This window comes from Physeter macrocephalus, chromosome 1 (assembly GCF_002837175.3).
Source record: "Physeter macrocephalus isolate SW-GA chromosome 1, ASM283717v5, whole genome shotgun sequence".
Taxonomy (NCBI): domain Eukaryota; kingdom Metazoa; phylum Chordata; class Mammalia; order Artiodactyla; family Physeteridae; genus Physeter; species Physeter macrocephalus.
Window position 1 is genome coordinate 145,411,925 of NC_041214.2, and position 14,615 is coordinate 145,426,539.

Genomic DNA, 14,615 nt, shown 5'->3' on the forward strand with positions numbered 1-14,615 from the left:
TGGGCCCGTGAGCCGTGGCCGCTGAGCCTGCGCGTCCGGAGCCTGTGCTCCGCAACGGGAGAAGCCACAACAGTGAGATGCCCATGTACCGCAAAAAAAAAAAAAAAAAAAAAAAAAAAAAAAAAAGGAGGAAAAGTGTCAGGAAATGCTTTGAGGAGAAAAAGGATTAGGAGTGTGATCAGTGACCTTCTTTCTGACTAAGCGCACTTGTTAGTTCTACTGTAAAACTACCCAGGCTGGGGTGAGAGGCATCGCATGAGGTGGTCCCTTCTTAGAACCCCAAATAGGACCTTCCTATTTGGCTTCTTATCCTTTCCACCCTCCCCTGGATTGAAAGGGATAGTTTTCAAATATCCCTTTCAGTTCATTTTCCCCCTGAATGAAACTGTTCTAATGCCACATCCTCTTCTTTCCTGGAGCCCAGTAAATTTATTCACCCTTGCAGAGTATTGCAAGAATGGCTAAGCAGAAGGAAGGTGTGAACCTCCCTCTGCTTCTGCATGGCAGGGGGGTGGCTCAGAAGTCCTCGTGTGCCATGTGGAGGTTTCCAAAGGCAGAAAAATTAAGAACAAGTGAGACTGCAGTGGACCACTAATGTAGCATATGGCTAAAGTTCAGAGAGGTTTGCCAAGCCTGTAAGAGCCAAGGAGGTGTCAAGTCCCAAGAAAGGACCATTGTGGGTGTCCTTGCAAGGAGAAACAGAGAGCAGAGAAGAAATATGGAAGATTGGACATAAACCCGAAAGAAATCAAATGACACCCAGTAAGTTACATAGGAAAAAGCAGAAATAACCTAAAGGCATGTTAGAATTCCTCACTAGAATAAGGGTCATTGAGAAAGATGCTATCAGTTATAGAAAATAAATATGCTCCATATTCTTTGCCTATCAACCTTTTGGTTTGAAGACTTTCTATTCCCGAACACAAGAACTTTGAGATTGGAAATACAAAGTTCTGCTGGAGTGCACATCAGAGTGGTTTAAACAGGTCTGGCTACTCAGGGAAGACCTGGATATAAACATATAATGTTGAACAGACATTGGAGAACGAATAGGAAATACCCTGTTGAAGACGGGACAAAGGAGTGTTCCAGCTAAAGGAATGGATGTGAGAAGCGCCATATGTGAGGGAGAATCAGGTGTATTTGAGGAGAGGAATATATACATAGTGTTTCTAAGGTGAAGAGACATACTAGTCAATATTTATTCAGAATATATTATATCCCAGGAACTAAGCTAAATTCTTTATGAATAGCATCTTGATTAATTTTCATCACAAGCCAACAAGGTGGGAGGTTTTAGTTTCCCTACCATTTAGCTACTGTTATCAACTTCTTCATCATAATCTGATTTGCATTTTAGAAAGTGTACAGGTAAAGGAATGATCAAATGGATTAAGAAGAAGCAATTAAGAAGCTTGCTGCAGAGCACACACTAGGAGAAATTGAAGTTCCAGAGTATGTCATTAGTGTTTGGAATGGAAAAGAAGGGAATATTCATGAGTCCCTTCAATTGTAAAGAAAATGAAATGAAAAAGACTGATGCAAGCAACTGATTTTTAAAGTTCAAAAGAGAGAGGAATTGAATGAAGCCAAAACTTTGACCACAGAGAACAAACAGCGAACTACTACCACAAAGAGTTGGATCAACAGGAGGTAGGAGGTCTGGCTGGGAGATGCAAGGATGTGAACAGGGGGAGCAGTGAAACAAGGAGCTGAGATTTGCACTGCTGAGTCTGAGGCACCTCGTAGCTTGAAATGGGGTACTAGAGCTTTGCAGTAAAAGATGTCCAAAGACATCGGTTTAGATGACTTTCACCTTGAGGTCAAAGTTGAAGTCCCAAACATGAATACGACGGTAAGGAGAGAAGAAACAAAATGATCACTGACAGTTGTGACTTAAAAAAAGACCCCTAGCACACATCTGTAAGACCACCCTGTCTTGCTTTCTGCTTAAACATTAACAACTGCAAGAGCAAAATCAATACTGGTTTTGCTGATGTTTGCAGCTGAGGGACCAGGAAGAGTGACCATGATCTTAGAACTGCTTCTTTCTATGGTTTTCCCTGATAAAACCATTTCTATGCTTTATTCTCTCTCCTTACTCCACTGAGAGCCATATGTTCATATTATCCTACATTCATGTCCATGAACCTGTCTCTCTTACTTATTTCTCAATTGTGTCAAATCAGGTGGGAGCTTTGTGGGGGATGCATGTATGTTTTAGTGTTGTTGGGACAAATAAAATAGTGACTCCCACTAAAGAACACTGAGTTTTACAGCTTGATATTGTAAAATGAATTCAACTTGATTTGTTGAAACATCCCATGCCTGCTCTGTCCCAAAAAGAAGAGCCTAAATATGTAAATACTGACAGGAATACAGCAGATGTTTAAAACACTTTGCCTTTTCCTCATTATCTGTCTCTGGATCATTCAATTCTGTTCACTTACCTTCTCCCCGGTCTGCAACTGCCAAAACCCCATCTTTCAGTATCTAGCCCCAGGAATCCCTTAGGGAAGCTGTCCCTGCTCTGTCCCAATGGGTGTCAATCACCCTGCCCCTGAGCACTTTACATCTCTCTTAAAGCATTCGTTGTGTTCATGTATTTTGTGGTGTGTGTGTATGAGTGCGACTGTGATTGGAGTTAATGAAACAAGCACATTGTCATATAAGTAGTAACAATTAGAAGGGTTTCATGGAAACACAAGCCATGAATCCTTTCGCCCAACCTCACCACTTCCTACTGAAAATAACACTGTCAGTAGGAAAATCCCCCCATATTTGTAAATAGCAACAATGTAATCAGCCTTCAATTGTATTTCCTTATTGGTGATGCAGTTCTTCTTTCCACACGATGCAAGACATTGTCATAATTGAACCTTTGTATAATGGATTGGCAGAGCATGTAATCTAAACATCTGGATTCTGCTACACATGGCTCATTAGCTATTGTTGCAAAAGTCAATATGAACTCTATGCTGATGCAATTAAATACGACTGGAAGAATACATGCTTCCATATTTTTGGTTATACATATGTATATATTTGACACACAATTCAATGTCGTCACAGGAATTTTTAAAAGAAAAGGTTTCTACAGCCATGTCTGTTAACCATCATTGTACTACTTCCTGGAAGCAAGGGAAAAGTGAGTAGTGCTGGGCTGTCAGCCACTTCACCACATTGCCATAGTGAGAGAATATCTAATAATAAATAAATTCAGTCAAGTATCAGGATTTCTAGTCTGCTCTTCATGGTAAAAATATGCTTCAATTTGAAATTGTCCAGAAATGGGTAAAAAGGGGGTTTTTATCCAGCATTGCTTAACTTGCAAGAACACAAAAGAGGTGATTACAAATAATACTTTCACCCTCATTGCTGTCCTACTAAAGTGACCTGAAAAGTGTGTGGCCTCACACTGAGTCAGAATGAGAACACAGCTCATGAACTTCACAGTACTGGGTGAGCCATCCCAGAGTGAAATCCAACAGCAAGGGAATTGAGAGAGAAGCAAACTATTACTCTTTCACTTTCACTGTTGCAGTCCCAATTTTGCCCTTTACAAGGCCAAAGACAAAGTAGTCCATACCAGAATTGGAGTGGCCTTTCCCTTTCAAGTTTCTGTAGGCATCAGAGCCTCAGAAAAGAGATAGCACCCTCCCATATTTCTTCTTTTATAATTGTTACAAAGGGAGGAGGTACAGTTTTCTTTCCCTGTATTTGGTCATCTACCATGGAAAAATATTGTGTTACATATTTTCTCTCTTACCTGAAATCTCTCACCCTCATTCCAAACTAAGTAAATACTAAACCAAAGGTGGAATGCTGTTATTAATTTAAATCACCCAAACTGTCGTACATGGAAATAGATGTACAGGTTGTCTTCAATCAGATTTCTTGAATACAGACACTGAGATTTGCATACAGGGTGTTTATTGGCAAGTCTTCACAAGAATTACACATGTAAGGGAGTGATGGAAGTAGGATTTTGCAGAGGGAAAAGTTGAACTGTGGTGCGGTTACACCAAAACTTCAGCATGGAGAGTTCTGAGTTGAGGATGGCCCTTGAGAATTATCCCAAGCTAAGTCAAGGGGGTCAGGCCTTTGGACCCCCAACTGACAAGTTATTGGATGCTGAGTTCTTCCAGCAAGGAAGCATAACCTTGAGGGAAGGAGTGTCCATCTACCAAGGGCAATTCTCAAAGAGGGACAGAGCTCAGAGCCATCAGCAGGCAACATATCAGGCTTGGAGAATGAGCACCTTGGCTCTGAAGAGGGTGATCTGGATGGCACATAATGGTGTTGACTACAATCCACTCCAATTTAAGATGCTTGAATCTACTTGCTGCTGGTAATAAGTTCTCCCCATCTAGGAACATCTTCTTCAGGATTCTAATTGGTCTCATTTTCCAATGAAACTCACAAGAGGAAGGTTAGTAGAATGAACTACTGCAGCCCTTTCCACCACAGCTGTTCTCAAGGCTCTAAGTGATACTCATCAGTGCTTGCCTTTACTACCCATTCTAGATTCTCCACACCCTCAGTTTGTACCTCTGTTGGTCTAGGTAGCTGACCTGTTGGGGTGACCCAAACTCTCATCTCTAAGGGATCTGAGTCCCTGGTCACCATGTAATTCTTGGGTCATGGCTGCTGTACTTGTACATTACATCCCATCACAATGGAGTATGTGAGTACCAAGAAACACACCAGTGGATCAGTGGTGCCAAACTGCCCCAGTGTGAAACAACAAACTTTCTTCCACTTGATAATTGGGGCCACCTACCTTGACATATCTTCTTTCCTTGCCTTCTTGTCTGTTGATATGAGGGAACTGAAATGACCAGGCAGCCATAATAACTTAAAGTTCAATAGGATTATTTTTTTTTTTTGATTGTCAAACTGGATTTTTATTTTGTCTCCTAGTGAAACCATTCTCCTTCTGGGATCAAGGACCTCCAAACACACAGAGCCTAAAATTAAAGGAAAAGAAATATAAAATTTCCCTCAAGTGGGTCGTAGGAGTGGTGGCAAGCTGGGCCACTCCATTCCTATTTCTAGACCCTCTTATTCCACCTGCTGGGAAAACAACACCATCTTATGATCACTGATTTAGGTTATTTAATACACCCTGGAGGATGGCACCTCATCCTTCCAGGTGCCAACACGAAGTTGACATAGTTGTACCAAAAAAGGTAACCCATTCCACTTTCAGGCTGAGAGCTTCTGGCTGGTACAGTATAACCACTCCAATTATACATTTGGGGAACCAGGGATATGACTGCCATAAGGATATGAGGAATGAGCCCACCCACAATAAACCTGGCCCAAGCTAGCTCTCCATTTATATGCCCTCTCCAACAATGGAATACGATTGTCCCTGGGTATAACTGGCAGCTCAGAGCCTATGTCCAATTATCCTTGAAATGTCTACATAATCTTTCTCTAGTGCATATTACCCAGATAATATTCAAATGCCCCTTCAGTGAAAGTTTTGTGAAATCATTACAATATAAGCATGTTGTGTTGCACTACCTTTCTTTCTGATGATCATGACAACTTTAATAACTCTTCAAACAAAACCTAATACAAGGAAATACTACTTGAAATACAAGTGGCAATAATAAAATAAGTCACATGTATCATTTATACTAAGATCAAGAGAGTTCAATTATATCTATGCTTAGCTCTGACTATATATCTAATACACCTATTTACTTATAAATATACATGTATATGTATTTATATAACAATTCTGAACAATAGATTGTTAATAAACAACTGGTGCTGGTGTAAATGAGATAAGAAAATATTCTCCTTATCTTGTGCAAGGTACCATCAGTATGACTACTTCCATTTCCTGGCATCCAAAACTCTTCCCTCCTGGGCAGCAGGCATGGGTCTCATGGAAGTGTAATACTCCATATACTCTTCACACAAAGTTTCGGAACAGCTACTGGGAGGTAATATTCCATGGGTCAAATTTCTTCATGTCCTGCCCTTCATCCAGATTATATTTTCAAGGATGTTTGTGTACTTAGCAGCCTTGGAAAATAGAGATAGATATCTCCCTCTGGAGCCAAAGGAAGGTTTGATTACAGTCTTAGAAAATTAATGTAATGTTTCCCTCCAGAGTAAAGGGCATGTTTGCTTACTGTACAGATTAGTAAAGATAATGTCTGAGACTTCCCTGGTGGTGCAGTGGTTAAGAATCTGCCTGCCAATGCAGGGGACACAGGTTTGATCCCTGGTCTGGGACTACCCCACATGCCTCGGAGCAACTAAGCCCGTGCACCACAACTACTGAGCATGCGTACTGCAGCTACTGAAGCTTACATGCCCAGAGCCCATGCTCTGCAACAAGAGAAGCCACCGCAATGAGAACCCTGCACACACTTTTTCCCCCCAGCCCTCACTGGTTCAAGGTGTTGCCATGGGCATTTTCTCCCTGAATTTCCAGGTTGCATATGTGTACAGACCAACAGGGCTCCTACGGCAACACCTAAGAATCCCCACAGTAGGAAACAAGAGATGCAAGGAGAGATGCTGTCAAGTCTATCTCATCTGCACACAGCTGGTGAAAACAGTGCTCCAAAACGATGCCTGAAATAACAGGTGGGGCTGCAAGGACTGAGAGTGGTGTCCATGAGCTGTCTAAAATGTGCCTCTTCTGTATACTTTTTCTGTTGTAAAAATGGTAGCCTCTCTATTTCTGATCGGAAACCAGCCACTTAGAGTCCTAACCATACTTCTCACCCACTAGAGAAATGCTATCACTCTGCTTCTTTGCACCAGCTATTTCTTAAAGCAAAAACTCTGTAAAAATATTTTTTTTAAAAAAAAAGGACTGTAAGGAAATAAACTGTGTTGGTTAAGTCAGTTTAAAAAAATGAATAGGTAGACTTAAACAAAAAGTCTGTAAAACATAAGAATAAAGAGGATAAATTCTGGAGTTAGACTTGTCCTGCAATAGGTAGCTCTAATGTACCTTGAGCAAGTGACTTAACCTCCCGATGCTTCTGTTTTCTCACCTGTGATAGGAAAATAATAATCACATCTACATAAAGGGTTATTTATAAGGATTAAATATATTAATACTTGCAAAGCATTCTGAAAGGTGTTCAGCACGTGGTCAGAGTCCATGAAAGCTATTTATCACCTATTAAATAAAACCATCATTTTTGATATTTTTTAGCTTAAGTTTAAGGTTAATTACAAAATAACAATTTCAATAAAACATATGGCTTGATTTGCTTATATTGGGGTCTAAAATGATGCATGGGGAAATTCCCTGGTGTTCCAGTGCTTAAGACTTTGCCTTTTCACTGATGAGGGTGTGGGTTCAATCCCTGGTCGGGAAATTAAGATCCCGCAAGCCACACGGCGTGGCCAAAAAAAAAAAAAAAAAAAAAAAAAAAATATATATATATATATATATATATATAGAGAGAGAGAGAGAGAGAGAGAGAGAGATAAAATGATGGATAGAATGTATTGAATTTGGGCAATATATAGTTCCAATTTGTTCATAAATTTGTAAGAAAGGAACAGGAAGAAAATACCCAAATATGAACTTATACATCTATACAGTTCCCTAAAGCCAGTGAGGCTCCATTTTCTCCACAGTTGCCTCTGCAGTCTCATCCTTATGTCCAGGTTTCAGGATGGTCCATGCATGTGCTGAGTTTTTGGTTCCATGATCACACCATTCTTGATCCCTCTTCATGACTCTCACGAGTTATTCCCTTTGTCTACAACACTATTTCTTCAACTCTCTGACCAATAATACTCATCCTTCAGGGTTCAGATTCTCCTGCCACTGGGAAGCCTTCCTGGATCCCCAACTCTGAGCAAGCTTCCCTTCCTCTGTGCCCTTATGGCACCCCATATTTCCCTGTTATAGCACTTACCATCCAGCATTGTAATGACCTGTCCTCATCTGTTTCCCTCACTAGACCAAATTCCACAGTTAATGTTTCATTTCCCTCATTTAGTTCAGTGCCTGGCACATGTAGACCCTTACAAAATGTTAGTAGAATTAACAAATAAGAATGAATAAACATATAAATAAGTTCATAGAACAAGAAAATGCATAGAAGACATCAGCTAGTTGAATTACACACAAAAAAATGACAGAACAGAACATTCACTTGGTTTTCTCATGTCTGTTCTCCAGTCCTCAGCCTCAAGGTGGGTTGAGCTCACACATGGTGGTGCCCTCCTCCTGGACTATAATAGCAAGGTGTACACTTGCACCTGCTCCTTCAGACTGATGCCTGACCATGCAGGTCTCCTATTGAGTTTCTAGCTTTGGCTGTGGCCAAGGAGCAGTCCAGCTCCATCCTCTTTCCTAATAAGCAGGATTACACAGCTTCCTGTTGCCCTTTTTTAACGTGACCCCAACTAAGGTCTTCATACGGACATCCTCATCCTCTGTGAGGTGCATGGAGGATAAAATAGAGAGAGTTCAATCCAGGGATACAAACTTGATTGGTACAGTGATTGGGACATCACTTCAGTGTCACCAAAGACAAAAGTCACCCACTGCTCATTAGCATAAAGTCATTTCCCTTAATTATCAATATTTCAGCAGTCTCTTTTCACTAGAACGTGATTATAATCACAAATGATTGCTCATTATCAATCATGAACACAAACAAGAGGTACTATTTTTAAGCTCATCCGAAGATTTTTAGGTTCTCTATCTTCTTTTTTGGTACTCTGCTCCCCAGTCCTCATAGCCTTCCCTTAAAGGTTTCTCCCCTGAGAAGACTCTCTACCAGCTTCTGTGGTTCTACAACTCGCCTACAAACCTACCAAAAAGAGGGATTATAAGGCTCAAGGCAGTGATTCCCAAAGTATGATCTTTGGACCACCTGGAACATAATCACCAGGGTGTGTATCCACAACTCAATGCAATAAACCAGATTATCTTGGGGTGGATCCCTTGAATGTCATCTTAAATCCCTCAGATGATTACTATACACACTCGACATTGAGATCTACAGGCTTGACTACTTCCAGTATTTCTAAGTATTTTAAAGAAAATAACCTTCAGACTTCAAAGTAATGAATGTCTCTCTATATAGAGCTGAACTGAAGGTCACTTGCTTAACTATAGGAATCATCCTGGCTCAGGTAACCATCTATGGAGCAGATTCACACTTTAAGATCAAGTGAATTAATGACACGATATGGAATTGAGAGCATACCAACTATGGGATTATTGACTCTGACATCTGACATCAGTTTAAACCTGAAGCCAGAATTTATGAGCTGCTTAGAGATATGTTTTTAACTTCTAGGAACTGAATGTTCTTGTGGTAACAAACACAGTTGGAAGTCTATAGAACCTTCAGAGATTTGCTTGCCTGTGCGGTGGATAGGCATGATTACCTGAAATACTGGAGAACTTAAGAGAAATATTAATGATGCTGAAGAATTCCTTCAAATTTGAAGAATCTGGCTATAGGTTGCATTTGAGTAACATCCAGAATTAATAAATTGGTGAGCAATGCCCGAGGTACAATGGTACCAAATAAATATACTAGTAAAGAGACAGTATCTATTTCATGAGTAAAAAAATTCTAAGTAATCTCAGGACATTTTTCTTCACAAACAAGCCATTATTTTCCTATAAAGACAATCTCTTTGCTAGCAAAAAATCATATTTATTTATTGATCTGGATAATTTGCATCTATGGTGAAATTCCTCTGAGTGAACACTATATACAAGAATTGAACAGCATATTAGTTTCTATTGTATCAAACAAGGTGATGATAATTTCCAAATGAATCCTTTGACTGGAGGTTGGTTCTCACTTTGGGGAAAAGGTTGTAAATTCTTTTTTCATGCTGAGAAAACGCAGTCAATTCCCTCTTTCACTATATACAGTTGTGCACTAAGATTCCAGAGAGAAAGAGAATCCCATCAAAGGGACACTTGACATCCATCCACCTCTGATGCACCAAAAAGCTCCATCTTGAGTGAGCTGATGTGACAGTCTGCTAAGACTGAATCAGTATATGACATCACTCACTTCAGAAATGCCAGAAACCTCTACAGGAATGAGAGATTAAATTATTCTTTGTAGGCACAAACATATGGACATTGTTTTCAAAGGCATATATTATAGTCGTTAATTAAAATCTTTAGAAATAATACAGTATCAAGTATCAGATATTTCATAGACCCATACATTAATAAAAATAGACTTTTGCTTTTCCCTGAAGATGTTTAATTAAACAATAACAAGAAGAGCAAAAACCGGAATATAAGGTACATTATGTTGAAAGAAATGCTGGTGCTCGGTATTTTAGCTTAGATTCATTCTTTTTTATTCAGTAAAGATGTATTCATTGTTCCCTCATGCCTAATACCATTACTAAATATCAGTAATTCAATTCAAAGAACAATAATACAATACTGACTTTGCCCCCACATAAATTCAACTTCAATAGGGAGAAATAAACACATTAACAAATAATTATAACAGTGTGTGTTCATTATCACAATATAGGAATGATTTTTTACATAAAGCCTTGGAGTTCTCATAAAGATACAATTTGAGCTCAGTCTTGAAAAATTAGGGAAAGTGGGGGATGAGCCTTCACACAAGGGAAGTTTCAAGTGCAAAGTCAGAACTGACTGAGCAAACACAGTTTATTCAGGTGCAGGTCCACAGCTGCAGCACAGAACAGATGAAGAACGGTGTCAGGAAACAAGGTTGGAAAGGTATTTTATAGTCCTCTTGTGAAAGGCAAAGAGGCACTGAAAAAGTCACCCATGACCCTTCACAAAATAAAACTATTTTTCAACAGACTACTTTTTAAAGTAATTACTTAAACATTTCTCAATAAAAGTGGGCAATATGAAACTTTCCACAAAATAAGATATATTTGTTGAAAAATAATACAGTCTTATGACCACATACCCACGTGAAGCTTCAAATTCCATTTACAGAATCATAAACATTGCTTTTTGAAGTCACACGCAGTTCTGATAGTTCATAATTATAAGGAAACTAAACAGAAAGAAGACAAACTAGGTCAGCAATGTAGGGCACTAATCATCCGATTCTATTCAGTCTGTTTTAGAATTCTGAAGACTAATTCTTCCAACATGTGAAATTAGAAGATTGGCTTATTTCTAATCTTAGTGGGAAAGAAAAAATAAAAATACATTCAAATCTTTGGAGCTAAAAATGGTGTGTAGGAAAACATAGGCAGAAGACTCTATGACATAAATCATAGCAAGATCCTTTTTGACCCACCTCCTAGAGAAACGGAAATAAAAATAAAACTAAACAAATGGGACCTAATTAAACTTAAAAACTTTTGCACAGCAAGGAAACCATAATCATGACGAAAAGGCAACCCTCCGAATGGGAGAAAATATTTGCAAATGAAGCAACTGACAAAGGATTAATCTCCAAAATATACAAGCAGCTCATGCAGCTCAATATCAAAAGGACAAACAACCCAATCCAAAATGAGCAGAAGACCTAAATAGACATTTCTCCAAAGAATATATACAGATTACCAACAAACACATGAAAGGATGCTCAACATCACTAATCATTAGAGAAATGCAAATCAAAACTACAATGAAGTATCACCTCACACCGGTCAGAATGGCCATCATCAAGAAATCTACAAACAATAAATACCCTGAGAAAACCACAATTCAAAAAGAGTCATGTACCACAATGTTCATTGCAGCACTAATTGCAATAGCCGGGACATGGAAGCAGCCTACGTGTCCATCAACAGATGAATGGATAAAGAAGATGTGGCACATATAAACAATGGAATATTACTCAGCCATAAAAAGAAACGAAATTGAGTTATTTGTAGAGAGGTGGACGGACCTAGAGACTGTCATACAGAGTGAAGTAAGTCAGAAAGAGAAAAACAAATACCATAAGCTAACACATATATATGGAATCTAAAAAAATAAATGGTTCTGAAGAACCTAGGGGTAGGACAGGAATAAAGATGCAGACGTAGAAAATGGACTTGAGGAAACGGGGAGGGGGAAGGGTAAGCTGGGACGAAGTGAGAGAAGTGACATGGACATATATACACTATCAAATGTAAAATAGATAGCTAGTGGAAGCAGCCGCATAGCACAGGGAGATCAGCTGGGTGCTTTGTGACCACCTAGAGGGGTGGGATAGGGAGGGTGGGAAGGATATACAAGAGGGAGGGGATATGGGGATATAAGTGTATGTATAGCTGACTCACTTTGTTATACAGCAGAAACTAACACAACAATGCACATCAATTATACTCCAATAAAGATGTTTAAAAAAATAAGATATAATCCTCATTGTTTATAATGAGGGAAAGAGTTGAGAATTTACATCAAAATGCTAAACATATTAATAAAGGTATGTACAAGATATACTGGGAGTATCAAAGAAAACCTTCCAGCCTCTTTGAAGGAAAGAAAAGATTTCACATGAATAGGGAAGAGCCTGGTAAAGTGATGGGGGAAGAAAATTTTAGGGCGTCAGGACACTGTTTCCGAAAATATTCATAAGGCATTTTACCATTTGATACTAAAGATATGGTACATCTCTTATTTGTCCAAATATGATAAAACCCTGTTTTTGTGTAGTTGATATTTTTATTATTATTTATCGCAAGGTACAAGTGTTTTTTTTTGTTTGTTTGTTTGTTTTTAATTTTGTTATTTCCTTTTACTTTTGACAGGGGGATGTTAGAGCCATGCTTACCAATTATGGTGACAAGGTATGGTGTCAATTTGCTGTATACCTCCTTGAAAGTTAAGTTCCCTCTAAAGCATGATTTGACCACCAAATTGTATTTAGCAATTTTCTGTTTCATTGCCATTCATTTTATGCTTTGTGTTTCTGGCTCTTTTATTTTTCCCCTGCATGCCAAGAGATACAATGATTAATACATAAAAACTCTGTGTCTTGGTTAACAAAAGCAGAAGAACATGACACTTGACAATACTAGGGCTTGACGGTTAACATCTGCCTGGGGATAGTCTAAAACTATGTTGATTGAATCACAACTCAATCACATTTATATGCCAGAAATCATTTTTATAGCCTTCATAAACTTGTATTAACTACTTCAAGGCTAGAGACAGAATGAGATGATTCATTTATACTGAGTTTGCCTACACAAAATAACCATCTATGGATATCCTTTTATTTACTTATTTTTTTAAAAAACATCTTTATTGGAGTATAATTGCTTTACAATGGTGTGTTACTTTCTGCTTTATAACCAAGTGAATCAGTTATACATAAACATATGTCCCCATAGCTCCTCCCTCTTGCATCTCCCTCCCACCCTCCCTATCCCACCCCTCTAGGTGGTCACAAAGCACCCAGCTGATCTCCCTGTGTTATGCGGCTGCTTCCCACTAGCTATCTATTTTACATTTGGTAGTGTATATATGTCCATGTCACTTCTCTCACTTCGTCCCAGCTTACCCTTCCCCCTCCCAGTGTCCTCAAGACTATTCTCTACATCTGCATCTTCATTCCTGTCCTGTCCCTAGGTTCTTCATGGCTTGATTTGTGACCCAAGATATGATCTATCTTGGAGAATGTTCCATGAGCACTTGAGAAGAAAGTGTATTCTGTTGTTTTTGGATGGAATGTTCTATAAATATCAATTAAGTCCATCTTGTTTAATGTATCATTTAAAGCTTGTGTCTTCTTATCTGTTTTCATTTTGGATGATCTGTCCATTGGTGAAAGTGGGGTGTTAAAGTCCTCTACTATTATTGTGTTACTGTCGATTTCCCCTTTTATGGGTGTTAACATTTGCCTTATATGTTGAGGTGTTCCTATGTTGGGTGCATAAATATTTACAATTGTTATATCTTCCTCTTGGATTGATCCCTTTATCATTACGTAGAGTCCTTCTTTGTCACTTGTAATAGTCTTTATTTTAAAGGCTATTTTGTCTGATATGAGAATTGCTACTCCAGCTTTCTTCTGATTTCCATTTGCAGGAAACACCTTTTTCCATCCCCTCACTTTCAGTCTGTATGTGTCTCTAGTCTGAAGTGGGTCTCTTGTAGACAGCATATATACGGGTCTTGTTTTTGTATCCATTCAGCCAGTCTATGTCTTTTGGTTGGAGCATTTAATCCATTTACATTTAAGGTAATTATCAATATGTATGTTCCTATTACCATTTTCTTAATTGTTTTGGTATTGTTATTGTAGTTCTTTTCCTTCTCTTGAAAATGCTAAAGAAGTTTCTTTAGAATTTGTTGTAAAGTTGGTTTGGTAGTGCTGAATTCTCTTGGCTTTTGCTTGTCTCTAAAGTTTTTAATTTCTCCCTTGAATCTGAATGAGATCCTTGCTGGGTAGTGTAATCTTGTTTGTAGTTTTCCACTTTCATCACTTTAAATATGTCCTGCCACTCCCTTCTGGCTTGCAGTTTCTCTGAAAGATCAGCTGTTAACCTTATGGGGATTCCCTTATGTGTCATTTGTTTTTTTTCCCCTTGCTGCTTTTAATATTTGTTCTTTGTATTTAATTTTTGATAGCTTGATTTATACGTGTCTTGGCGTGTTTCTCCTTGGATTTATCCTGTATGGGACTCTCTGTGCTTCTTGGACTTGA